Source organism: Equus przewalskii, chromosome 8 (assembly GCF_037783145.1).
Source record: "Equus przewalskii isolate Varuska chromosome 8, EquPr2, whole genome shotgun sequence".
Classification (NCBI taxonomy): Eukaryota; Metazoa; Chordata; class Mammalia; order Perissodactyla; family Equidae; genus Equus; species Equus przewalskii.
The window spans coordinates 53207556-53221243 of NC_091838.1; the positions used below are offsets into that span (position 1 = coordinate 53207556).

Sequence of the window (13688 nt, forward strand, 5' to 3'; positions counted from 1 at the left end):
TTACACACACACCAGCCCATTTAATCAAGACAACAGCCCTATGAGGTAGGTCCTGTTATTCTTTCTATTTTTCAGGCAAGAAAATTGAATCACAGAGAGATTAGCAACCTTGCCCAGGATCACACCAGAAAGTGATAGTAATGTCACACCAGAGATTAATAGAGGTCAGAACTCCCCTCCCACCCCAGCCTCTTGCATTTCCTCATTGTGATGCGAGCTCTGCTTTTGAGAACTTCACCCTGGAAGAGCAAAGGCAGGCAGGCGACGGAGTGGACCAATACCTACAAGGTCCTCTTGAGAGGAAGGCAGCAGTAATTGACCCTGTAACTAACTGAATGCATCTGGACTGTTGAAGATGGAGAAAATCATCTCCATGAGCAGAGCTAAGTAAGAACAATTGACGCCTGTCATTATTCTTGTGGGTTGCTGGGTTGTTGGAATAAGGTCAACAGAGTGGTCCAGGGCTAGACTATTGAATGAAATAAGTTATAGGGCAAGAAACAAGACAAAGTCGTTTAATATCCTGACCTTATGAGTGGGGCATTTTAGCATACCAACATAAGGACACTCCTTCACCTCCCTGTCATGCCAAGTTGGATCACCTCACCTGAAGGATAAGTAATCAGAATAGAGAGGGAGAGATGTCATGTTGCTCCAGGCCTTTAAACCTGTGGTCTCATAGTCAAAAAAGGCAGTGACAATGGCTAGAACACGTTCTGCCTCTGGGGAGTAGGAAATTGTCCGTGTGTGTTTGCGGAGAGGGAAGGTCTTGGAGGATTATTTTTCATAAAACGCCTTATAAGGTTTTTAAGTCTTTATGTGCATATATGTCTCTGATTTTTAAAAAATGTACTAAAAACTATAATGAGATCCAATTCTTCACCAATCAATTTAGCAAAGATGCTAGTAAGCCTGGGATGAAAATTCTAGTAGGTGTATGATAGAATGCTTCAGTTATTGCTGGTGGCAGAGTTAATTGGTTTGGCCTTACAGCAATTTATCAATATGTATGAAGAGTCTTAAGAAATCTGATGTTCCTCTGAACAGTAATTCCACCCCTAAGAATCTACCATAATAAAATAATCCCATATATAGAAAAGAGCTTTACGTTCAAAGAAGTTCATAGGATCATCATTAATAATTGTCAAAAAGTGGAAACAGAATGTCCAATCATAAGGAAAGAATTAAATAAACCCGTGTTATATTCACTCATTAAAACATTACTCACCAGTAAAAATATTTATAAAGATTATGTAAGAACATGGAAAATGCTAATGAAATAATGTTAACCGAGAAGAGTAAGATATAAAACCATAAACACAATTACATTTACTTTTTTCTTTATTGCAGCAACATTGGATTATAACGTTATATAGCTTTCAGATGTACATTGTAATATATTTTGAATTCTGTGTAGATTACATCATGTTCACCACCTAAAAACTAATTATAGTCCATCACCTCACATGTGAACATAGTCACCCCTTTTACTCTCCCCCCTTCCCCTATGGTAACCACCAATCCAATCTATCTTGCTATGTGTTTGTTTGTCGTTGTTTTTATCTTCTACTTATGAGTGAGATCACATGGTATTTGACTTATTTCACTTAGCATAATACCCTCAAGGTCCATCCATGTTGCCACAAATGGCTGGATTTCATCATTTCTTATGGCTGAGTAGTATTCCGTTGTGTATAAATACCACATCTTCTTTATCCATTTGTCCCCTGATGGGCACCTAGGTTGCTTCCAACTCTTGGCTATCGTGTATAATGCTGCAATGAACATAGGGGTGCATGTATCTTTACACATTTGTGTTTTCAAGTTCTTTGGATAAATATCCAGCAGTAGGATAGCTGGATCATATGGTAGACCTATTCTTAATTTTCTGAGGATACTCCATACTGCTTTCCATAGTGGCTGTACCAGTTTGCACTCCCACTAGCTCTATACAAGTGTTCCCTTCTCTCCACATCCTCTCCAACACTTGTTTCCTGTCTTGTTAATTATAGCCATTCTGACCAGAGTGAGGTGATATCTCATTGTAGTTTTGATTTGCATTTCCCTGATAGCTAATGATGTTGAGCATCTTTTCATACGCCTGTTGGCCATCCGTATATCTTCTTTGGAGAAATCTCTGTTCAGATCTTTTGCCCATTTTTTAATTGAGTTGATGTTTTTTTGTTGGTGAGATGTACATTTGCTTTTTAAGAACACATATTTTTTGTCAAAGGCTTATAAGACAAAAGAACAAAACCGTTAGAAGAAATAGTTGAAGGAACTGGTAAGAAAATTGATGATTTTCCCCTCTTTGTTCCTACTTGTTTGGATTTTCAAGTTTGTTTATGAATATGTTTTGAATGAAAAAATTAAGTTATATGCAGTAACAATAGTGTAAATTTAATCATCAGAAAGAAAGAGAAACTGTAATAAACAAGCCTGAGCCCCTTAAGCCCCTTGTCATTAAGACCAATGGAAAGTCCCAACACTTAAAATGTAATTTAATGTTCTATTGTAGCTGCTATAGGAGTAGCTTTCAAAGTGAAGCTCATAATGCAACCTAAAATAAATAAATGTTCTGAGTATGTGGCAGAGCTGAGTTTACTACAAATCAATTGATTCAAAAGCTTTGTTGTGATTAACCTGCATGGACCAGCTGATTTAACTGAAATCTTTGGTTATATTGCATCCATCTTGCTTATTCCGCTGAAAAAACTAATAGTATAATGGGAAAGGGTGAAAGTGGGAAGTGAGGAGAAATTATGGACAAACGTGTTTTAGATTACAGACTCTTCTAGACTGTAGCTCCGAGGTGGAATTATTCATTGGCATGAATGCTTCTTTTCAAAACTGTTTATGGTTCATAAGCAAAGGTGTGTGTATGTGGCAGATTCTCTCACATTTCTATGCAGCTACTTGAACCGGGATTTGAGTTAGAGATGGCAGCCAGGCCTTCTAATTTGGGACCAATTAACGTGATATTTTTTATTTTTCTTTTTAAATTTCTTCTGAAGGACTGGTTGCTATTAGTGCATAGCTTTTTAGAAATGTTTAAAAGCTAATAAACAGAATTTCTTGGGTATTGCCCTAAAACTAGGGTTTTAGTATATTTTAAAGAAAAAAATCCAGCCATTTGTGACAACATGGATGGACCTTGAGGGCATTATGCTAAGTGAAATAAGTCAGACAGAGAAAGACGAAACTATACGGTATAACTAATATTTGGAATCTAAAAAAGGGAAAGAACGAGCTCACAGATAGAACAGATTGGTGGTTGCCAGAGGTGAGGGATCAGGGGTGGGTGAAATGGGTAGAGGTGATCCAAAGGTACAAGCTTCCAGCTATAAAATAATGAAGTCCTGAGGATGTAATGTACAACGTGGTGGCTGTAGTTAACAATACTATATTGTATATTTGAAAGATGCCTAGAGAGTAGATCTTAAAGTTCTCATCAAAACAAAAAGAAATTGTAACTATGCATTGTGACCGATGTTAACCAAACTTACTGTGGTAATCATTTTGCAATATGTACATATATCAAATCATTCTGTAGTACACCTAAAACTAATACAATGTTATGTATCAATTATAACTCAATAAAAAAGATAAAAGATTAGAAAAACCAAAATAAGTAATGCTTTTGGATAAATAAATCCAAATTACACTGATAGACTCACAAGATACTATATACAATTTTGCTTTTGTTAAAAAGTACCCCTTGGGGCCAGCCCGGTGGCACAGTGGTTAAGTTTTCATGTTCCGCTTTGGCGGCTTGGGGTTTGCCATTTCAGATCCCGGGTGCGGACCTACACACCACTTAAGCCATGCTGTGGCAGATGTCCCACATATAAAGTAGAGGAAGATGGGCACAGATGTTAGCTCAGGGCCAGTCTTCCTCAGCAAAAAGAGGAAGATTGACAGCAGATGTTAGCGCAGGGCTAATCTTCCTCAAAAAAACAAAAGTACCCCTTTCCCTTCTTTTCCAAATGAGGTATTAGTTATTCTTTATGACAAAAGATAATAGTAAAGAAAATATATAGCTCCTTCTATGCATTGTGGACATTTGAAAATTTTAGATGATAGACATATGTAATAGATCAGGTCACTACATTTTTGCTTTTTTCTCTTTTTTTGCATTCCCAATAAGATATTCATATTACAGGAATTTGTACATTCTGTCTACGCCGACACTATCTACTTTTTTCATTTTCAAACTCGACTGCTGCCTTCAGCATTGTGCAATGTTTGGCTAGCACCATGTTTTGGCTGTGTCACGAGTTTCTTATGTTATACATTATTGCAGTAGATTTTGTTATTGATTCCAGATATGTTTATATGTCTTTCTTGTTCTCAGTTTCTGGAGGTTAATCCTTTTCTTGCAGAAAGAAACCTGGGAATCCTTGAGAGCTGGATGAAACCATCACAAAAAATGAAAAAGAATCATAAATGAATGAAGTCTTTGGAGAGAAAACTGCAAACTGACTCAAAGGAAAACCTTCCCTAGGTCAAAACATAGACACATTTAGAAATATTCTTACGTGTAGTCCCTTCACATTCTTGCTGAGTATAAGAAGTAAAAAAAGTGTTCAATGAGAGGTTCTTAAATGCATAATATAGTATATAGGCTTCTGGAATCAAAACTGGGTTTGTATTTGGCCATCAAAAGAAGAGCAGCATGCCAAAAGTGGCCAGGAGAGTAGCTTGTAGTGTTTTTCTTGGTTAATCAGTATGATGGAGAGGTGGACACAGGTGGATTTATCTTGAAAGCTGTTCTAGCCAACCAGCTTTTCACAGAGAGGGCTCCATTTTAATCTCTGTCCCAATATAACCAATATATGAATACACATGAATCATTGGATGTATCTTAACAGTTTCATTTTTATCTACTATTGCTCCTTTAAAATTTATTTAGTTGAGGAAAGTTTTTCTCTGTCCATCAGATTAAAACTTAGCAGATCCCAAAATGTTTCTCCTCACTCTTACAGTATGCAGTTACTTTAGGAAATAAGATCCAGTCTCAATGCAAAATTTAAAAAATAATCCAGTGTGAGATATTAATTAGCATTTTGATTTTTAATCCAGATGGAGAGGCCCAGGCCTGTAGATGGTAGGCTGCGGCATTTGAGGAGGAGAATTTATCAGTAACTTTCCTGGACTTGGACTCCTCAAGTGGTGGTTTTGGGCCATGCCACAGTTGAAGCGGGAGGCGGGAAGAAGGGGAAAGAGGAAAGGGATGTTCTTTCCTGGCTTGTGACTGGTATCTTCATAAACTGGCTTCTCACTCTGGTCCTGGCGGGTGTTTGCAGCTGATACTTTTTCCTGTGGCTTCTTGAAGACCCCCAGTAGCCCTTTGTAGTGGCAGCTGTCAGCATGAGTAGTCTCTCCTTCTGCCCTCAGCCCTGGTGTTGAGACATCCTCCATTTTGATGCTGCATCCATGTCCCTTTATGCTCCAGACCAGCCCTTTCCCCTCAGGGTCACATTGGGTCCATGGGAATCAAACATTCTGTAACTTTTACTAGTGGGAGTATAGTTCCTTTGCAAACATAGCTTTGTCCTCTCTTTATTATCCTGAAATAGGCCACTTTAACGTTCTCAGTCTGTGGCCTCCTCCAACTATGGAGAAACTCAGGCCTTCCAGGGGCTCTGGCTGAAGCCTTTACCTGCCTTGAAATGAGGGGTGACAAACTCCTCTCCTTTCCCCATGGGGAATGGAGGTGGGGCTCAAGCCCAACTTTTTCCATAGTATCCTTTTCATTCTCTGAATGCCAAGGCCCCTTTTTATATTCTTAATCTGACTGAGTGGCCCAAGAAGTGTAGAACCAGTTTTTGCAGATTTTATTTGTGAATTCTGCACTTTGTCTGGTCCTCACTTTGGCTTTTGTGTTTTGCTGCCTGGACCAAAACTTCAGTTAACACAGTTACACCGATGTCAACTCCCATGACAGTCATGTTACTTTGACCTGAGCTTAAGATTGTCAGAGAAAATAGAAGACAACTATATAATTTGAATTTTAGATAAACAGTGAATAATTTTTTAGTGTGTGTATGTCCCACACACTATTGGAGACATATATAAACTAAAAAAAAATTCATTGTTTGTCTAAAACTCAGATTTAACTAGGCATCCTGTATTTAATTTGCTAAATCTGGCAACCTTCTCTTTGTCAAAACACTTTAAGTGCAAGTGAAAAACATTTTGATAAAAATTTCATTATCTGTAGGGCTGTATATGTATGTAGATACAATTTGGATAATTAGGTGCAATCTATGTGAGAGGCATAATAACTGTTCAGCAAATCTGTGTTGATGACAATATGTATGGTTCTGCCATATATATTGTATGTATGTAGGATTTGCCATCTTCCTGGCTATTAATTTGTCTTGTACCTACGCACGTGTAATGAACCTTGAGGATTGCACAAACCTGTTTTCCCTTAGCTATGTTGAGGCCTGGCTTGAGGAGGGTTATAATATGATGGAAAAAGCATTTTGGTACAGGGAATAAGCTGTTTGTTCTGTTATCAAATGCTTCTTGACTGCTTGTATTTATCTATTTAGTCTTTAACTCATAAATACTTGTTATTTATAATGTGTCTTGTAAGGAGCTCAAAATGCATTACAGATGCATCCCATTAAGACCATCTGATTCCACTGTTGATATTATTAGGTACTGTGCTATGATCATGCTTTTAATGACAAACAAAGGGGTTGAGCAACGAGGTTACAAAAATTATAGAACAAGAAAGCCATTTACTAAATCGAGATTCCTATTCAGCATTTTTAGTTCATATAATGAGATTCATTTAGTGACTCAATCTTTGTGAGAAGGAGTCATTTTGTACTTTTTTTTTTTTTTTTTTGGTGAGGAAGATCACCTGAGCTAACATCTGTCGCCAATCGTCGTTCCCCAGTACATAGTTGTATATCCTAGTTGTAAGTCATCGTAGCTCTTCTACGTGGCATGCTGTCACAGCATGGCTTAAAGAGTGATGCGTAGGTCCACAGCCAGGATCCAAACTGTCGAAACTGGGCCACCGAAGTGGAACATGTGAACATAACCACTTGGCCATTGGGCCAGCCCCAAGCCTGCATTTATTTTGAAGGTAGTGACAGCAGAATTTGCTGACAGATTGGATGTGGGGTCTAAGAGAAAGGAGAGATTAGAATGACTTCAAAGACTTGGGCCTGAGCAAATGGAAAGACTGAATTGGTGTGAAATGAGATGGGAGGACTGTGTGGTTTGGGATGGGGTAGGAGGGATATCAACAGCTTTACAAGAATTATCCCTTTAATTATCTTAAAACTCTTTGAGGTTATAATCTCCATTCTACAGATGAGGAAACTGAAAGAGAGAGAAGTTAAGGAACTGGCCAGTGTTCCGAAGGCAAGATTTGAACACAGGTGCCTGACTCAAGACTTGTCCTCCTAACAACTATGCTGTGGTGTCTCATAATAGAACTGTTTACGACATGGCCTCAAACGTTCGTCAGCACAGAGCAGATGACACAGGATTCAATAACACAAATACAAACCAAGTAGTAGGAATCTGTAGAAGGAAACAAAGTCCAGATAAAGGAAAAGACTAAAACTCCGATTCTGAGAATAGACAATGACTCCTGTCTCTCATTGATTATTATTGGGGGGAAAAAAGCATTTTGAGTAAAGAGATTTTTCTCTGCTCAGCTAATTGTTGATTTAAGGAAAAAACCCTAATTTTTCTAATCTGGAATTGATTCCATCTCACTTATCTAAATTGAGCATGGAGATACTTTTTTCCCCCATTTAAATGGTTTCATTTTTATTTCTAATAATTCTGGCTATTTATTTCTGTCATGATAAAAGATTTTTAAGTTTTGTATTATATACTTAGCTGTCTTCCCTTTTTATGAATATTAAAGATAATTTTAAAAGTATAGCAAAGAATTAAGAAAATACCCGAGGTTACTCTAAGAGAGAACCACGAATGATTTTTAGTATATTTCCTTTTAAAAAGTTTTCCTTCTTTAGCATTTTTAGTATTCATATTTTTGGACATTATATATGGTGGACATTGAACTATATATACAGCTTTGTATTATGCTTAGTCACTGACATGATATCCTGATATTTTCCCCATGTTATTAAATTCTTTGTAACTATAATATCCATTCATAATTCTTTTAAGCATTCCCCTATTATTGAACTGACCCATAATTTTGTAATGTCTTTAAAGAGACTTTTTTGGGACATTACTAATATTTTCCAAATATAACCGTTTGTGTTGGGAATGAAAATATTATGGAGATTGTGCCATCTGTGTTGTGCCAATGTTGCTGTAATGTTTTTTCTGAAATGGTCATTGGTGAGAGCGAAACCTTGCCAACTGGTAAAGTCACTTCACTAGAGGTCTATGTTTCATGCTCTTTAAGAATTTGGTACCATAAACTTTGTTACAGACGTCTCTTAAAAGCAGGCAAAGAAGCGGTGTGCCCCATGCCAATATTTGTACTTTCGTTAGTCCTCTTGGAACTCTCACAGGAAGCAATAAATACAAGCCTCTCCAAATAACAATGTGTGCTTCTATTTTATTAATGATTTTTTTCCCACTAATTGGTGCTCAACTGTTTAATATCTTTCAGAGATTAGAAACTAAGCTATTGCTGTAGTCTATGATGAGCACATTGGGATATACCTGTAAACTTCACATTTGGGTATTAGCTTTGCTAAATGCTCCAGAAATATTCTGTGTTTTCTTATGTATAGTGAATATATTCTCATATTTATTTCTGTTTCTACTTGAACAGATTCTTGATTTGAATATAAAATGGCTTCAATAGCAATGATCAATCTATGACGACACTATGTACCTACTTTATTTTTACCTAGAAAGAAAGAAATTTAAATCTCACCAATTTTTGTGAAGTATTTGTGGTAGCTCATGCTTAATCAAGTCTCAAATACCCAAAAAAATAAGTTTTAGCTTATTTAACCTGATTGATTAAAGAGGTAATTAGTTAAGAGCAAACTGTATCTGAGAAAAACTCCTATATGATTAGATGGCCAATTTTAAAAGTTGAATATGAAAAAGATATATACCTAGCATTAAGATTATGTTAAGTAGAATTCAATCTTTGATAATTTATACATTTATTTTTTGAATTATAAAAGATTTAAACTATACAACTGCTCTTATTGTGGGTATTTTGAAGTGTACTGAGAAAAACTGAAGAATATTAGAGTTGGAAGGGCATATAAACTTAATCTAGTAAAAACTTATTGGAAGTTTGAAGTCAGATAACACAGACTCAGAAATAAGCTCCAAGTTGTCTGACCTCTCATTCGTGGATTTTTCCCACTATCTTATACCACTCACAAAAGTTAACTCAAAATGGATTAAGGACTTAAATGTGAGACCTAAAACCACGCAACTCCTCACAGAACACACTGAAAAAAGCTTCTTGACATGGGTCTTGGCAATGACTTTTTGGATATGACACCTAAAGCACAAGCAACAAAATAAAAAATAAAGATGTATGACCACATCAAACTAAAAAGGCTTTGCACAACATAAAAAGAAAATCTACCAAATGGGAAAAAATATTTGTAAACCATATATTTGATAAAGAGTTAATATTCAAAGTGTACAAAGAACTCATACAGTTCAATAGAAAAAAACAAATAATCCAATTAAAAAATGGGCAAAGGATCTAAATAGAATACCTGGAATATTTTTCCAAAGTAGATATACAAATGGCCAACAGGCGCATGAAAAGGTCTCAACACCACTAATCAGGGAAATGCAAATCAAAACCACAATGAGATGTCACTTCACACCTGTTAGAATAACTATCATTAAAAAGATAAGGGGTAACAAATGCTGGCAAGGATGTGGAGAAAAGGGAACCCTTGTGCACTGTTGGTGGAATTGTAAATTGGTACAGCCACTATGGAAAACAGTATAGAGGTTCCTCAAAATATTAATAATAGAACTACCATATGATTGAGCAATTCTACTTCTGAGTATTTATCTAAAGAAAATGAAAACTAACTCAAAAAGATATTTGCATCCCCATGTTCATAGCAGCATTATTTACAATAATGGAAACAAACTAAGTGTCCATTGATGGATGAATGGATAAAAAAGTTGTGGTATCACACACACACACACACACACACACACACAATGGAATATTATTCAGCCATAAAAAAGGAAGTCTTGCCATTTGCAATGACATGGATGGAGCTTCAGGGCATTAAGATAATTGGAATAAGTCAGACAGAGAAAGATAAATATTGTATAATCTCACTTATATGTGGAATCTGGAAAAAAAAAAACCTCGTAAAAAAAGAGATCAGATCTGTAGTTTCCAGAGGTTGGCTAAGGGGTTAAGGGACAAAGGTGGTCAAAACGTATAAACTTCAGTTATAAGATAAATAAGTACTAGAGATATAACATACAACATGGTCACTTTAGTTAATACTGCTATATGGTATACTTGAAAGTTGTTAAGAAAGTAGATCCTAAGTGTTCTCACTACAAAGCAAAAATTTCTATTTTCTTTTTCTTTTCTTTTTTTTTCCTCTATGAGACAATGAACGTTAACTAAATTTATTGTGGTAACCATTTCACAATATATGTAAGTCAAATCATTATGCACTATACCTTAATCTTACACAGTGCGGTATGCTAATTATACCTCAATAAAACTAGGGGAAAAAAGGTCCCAAAAGAAATGTAGGGCAATTGTTTTGATGATATTATCAAACTACTGTCATATTTCCCCAGTTTTTGTTTTTGTTTTTTTTTTTTTGAGGAAGATTAGCCCTGAGCTAACGTCTGCCAATTCTCCTCTTTTTGCTGAGGAAGACTGGCTATGAGCTACCATCCGTGCCCATCTTCCTCTACTTTATACATGGGACGCCTACCACCACATGGCTTTTGCCAAGCGGTGCCATGTCCGCACCTGGGATCCAATTTGGGGAACCCCGGGCCGCGGAGAAGCAGAACGTGTGCACTTAACTGCTGCGCTATTGGGCTGGCCCCTCCCCAGTTTTAAGATATCAAAATTTTTTATAAAATTGGTCTATCTAATTATAGTGGTTCAGAAAAAACCCCACTACCACATAAATGTTACATAGTTTACTATTTCTGAAATCAGTAATGTGATATCTTAAATTCAAGGATGTAATTACAGGTACTTTCTTGGGGTACTTTTATACATTTAGACTCTGTTCAGACACAATTTACAAGACAGCACTTGCCTTATTCCAATAGGAGCGCTCCCTGTTATAGAGCCGTTTCTGTAAATCGGCCAGTGATCCAGGATGGTAACTGCAGCTTCCTGTGTGTCCTTCTCTTCCACACACCTTAACAATGTCTCAACAATTCTTAACAACGTCTGAACACATGGCTTTACTTGATTCTTTACAAGATCAACAAGAGAATTATCTGAAACTTAAAATCCACTCTTTAAAATATTCAATTTACGGTTAACTGAGGCTTAAAGACAGCTCTTGTTGCAGGCTGCTTGCAGTAACTTTTTAAGCTTGGGATTGCAAGTCCATGACATGTGTTACTCCTTATGGCTCTTCTACCTATGGACACTATGGACAGCCATGAGCCAAAATGTGGAGCTTACATGGAACAAAATCCATAAAACATCACTCTGGCAACTGCTACTCCATAATCTGAACTGGCTCTTCAGTTGGAAACTGTTTATCAACCCTTTCCTTGGTCCTGGTTAAGCCCCTCGCTGGGCGTGCATAGAATGATGTCTCTATCAGGCTCTTGGTTTGTTTTAAATCTTCTTTTTTCTTAGTTCTGTTTCTGTCTCACCCATATGGTTTGCTTCTATGTCCTACATCTGGGGCTCATTGAGAGCAAAAGTCTGCCTGCAATTGTTCAAAGCTCAGCTTGTAAGGGACAAGTGCTTTCTGTCTGAACTCCGTGGATTGTATCAACTGTAATTCTGCTGCCTCTTCTTTTCTATCTACATTGCTCAGATTGGTAAAGGGGAGCTGAGCTGTAGGAGGTACAGTTCTTTGTGCGACTCCTTCCAAGTGTTCTAAAGTAACGAGAACAACTGAAATGCTTTTTGAATGAGTTTTAGCAGGAAATATAATATTGCCTGTACCAAGAGCTGCTGGGAGACATCCTCTCGCGATGGAATTTTTTCTAAATCCTATTTCCTTCATAGTTGTTGGCTGTCTTTCACTTAAAACCAATACAAACAAAAATAGACATTAAAAAACCCCACATATACCAAAAAAAACACACAACAAAACCCTATTGCCCTGTAGCCCTGTATCTGCAAAAAGCCATAGATTAGAGTTTTGTTTATAATAACATGTGAACTACATTGGGGTCTCAAAATCGCTATTTGTAACCTTTGTATAGAAGAGACTGGTCATAGGAAACTCTTGCTTCCAAATCTTTGCACAATGGAACGAGAATAAATTAATATAGTAGTATCAGATAGTTGCATGGTTGTTCTCAAACTGTGACCCAATGAAACACTGATGTTTCTTGAGCTGAATAGATTCCAATAGAAAAGCAAGAAAACAAGAAATAATTAGCAGCATGCTTTTCCAGATTCTAGGGGAAGAAGACTCCACAGGCGTAATTTTCCCAATTTCAAGTTATTTCCATTTGCTGCTGTTGTTTTTAATCTTTGGTGTTTGCTACTGTTACAGAATACAGTACCGCAAATGAGAGACACAATGAATGAAGAAATTGCAAGTGAATGTGAATGGGATAAAATTGATCATACATATTTTAGTCATTTCCTTCCTTACAGACTTGTATATCCATAACTACTTGTTTTATACATTTATGGAGAGAGAAAGTTGGGGAGAGAGAGGGAGGCAAGGAGAGAGAGAGATCCTGCTCATAAATATGATCCTAATTTACACAAATATGTTCAAAATAGGATATTTATAATAGTTGAATTCTATCAAACAAAAAGTTCCATAGCTCTGTAAAGAATTCCATGACTTCCAGTTACTTTGACATCTGAACAAGTTTAAGAAAACACATTCAGTAAGATTCACCCACATTTTTCTTTGCCACATCAGCGATCTCTGTTAGCACTGCAGTTCTAAGTCCTACTCTATCTCTTGCAAGGTTTCTGGAGAAGCCCAAGTAAGAAATTTGTAAGAAACTTCTTCCATTAGGCAGAATTCCCCCTCAGCATCTATCTGAGAAGGCGTTCTCCTTCAAGTAGCTTTTTTCTTAATAAGTATTGTCAAGATGATATTGTGTCACTTTAGCTGGTATGTTTCCTCAGTCAGAACCTCATTGTCCGAGTAGCAAAGTCGTCCTTGGCTTATTACCCTCATGGGTGGAGGTGTTATTGCAGAAATGCAGAGTGAAAGAAATGAACAAATGCTTAGCTTTTAATTTTGAAATAGATTTTCAAACTTCAAGACAAAGGTAATAGTATTGATGAATTTTGAATTGCAGGAGCTGGATTTTTTTATTTTTCAGAAGCAGAAACCAAAGAGGTCAGAGCATAAAGTTTTGGCCAAGAAAAAAATTGGTACATTTTTCTCAATCTTGACAAAGATTCTTTGAGTTGAACTTAGGGACATAATAGTCCAAAAAAAAAAGCACAACAGAGTGACTCTTGGGTTTGAGTCCCGGAGATAAGAGTGAGTTATGCTATGTTTTCTCTCGTTAGTTTCAAGTGGAGGCAGATGGTAGAACCT

General features: G+C 36.7%; 1 long non-coding RNA gene across 1 annotated transcript; it reads left to right on the forward strand.

Annotated features, from left to right (window-relative positions):
* The first annotated feature begins 248 nt into the window (after window positions 1-248).
* On the forward strand, window positions 249-4531 carry LOC139085098 (uncharacterized). Its single transcript, XR_011543142.1, has 2 exons — window positions 249-387; window positions 4383-4531. It is a non-coding gene; the product is annotated as an uncharacterized lncRNA (long non-coding RNA).
* The last annotated feature ends 9157 nt before the right edge of the window (window positions 4532-13688 follow it).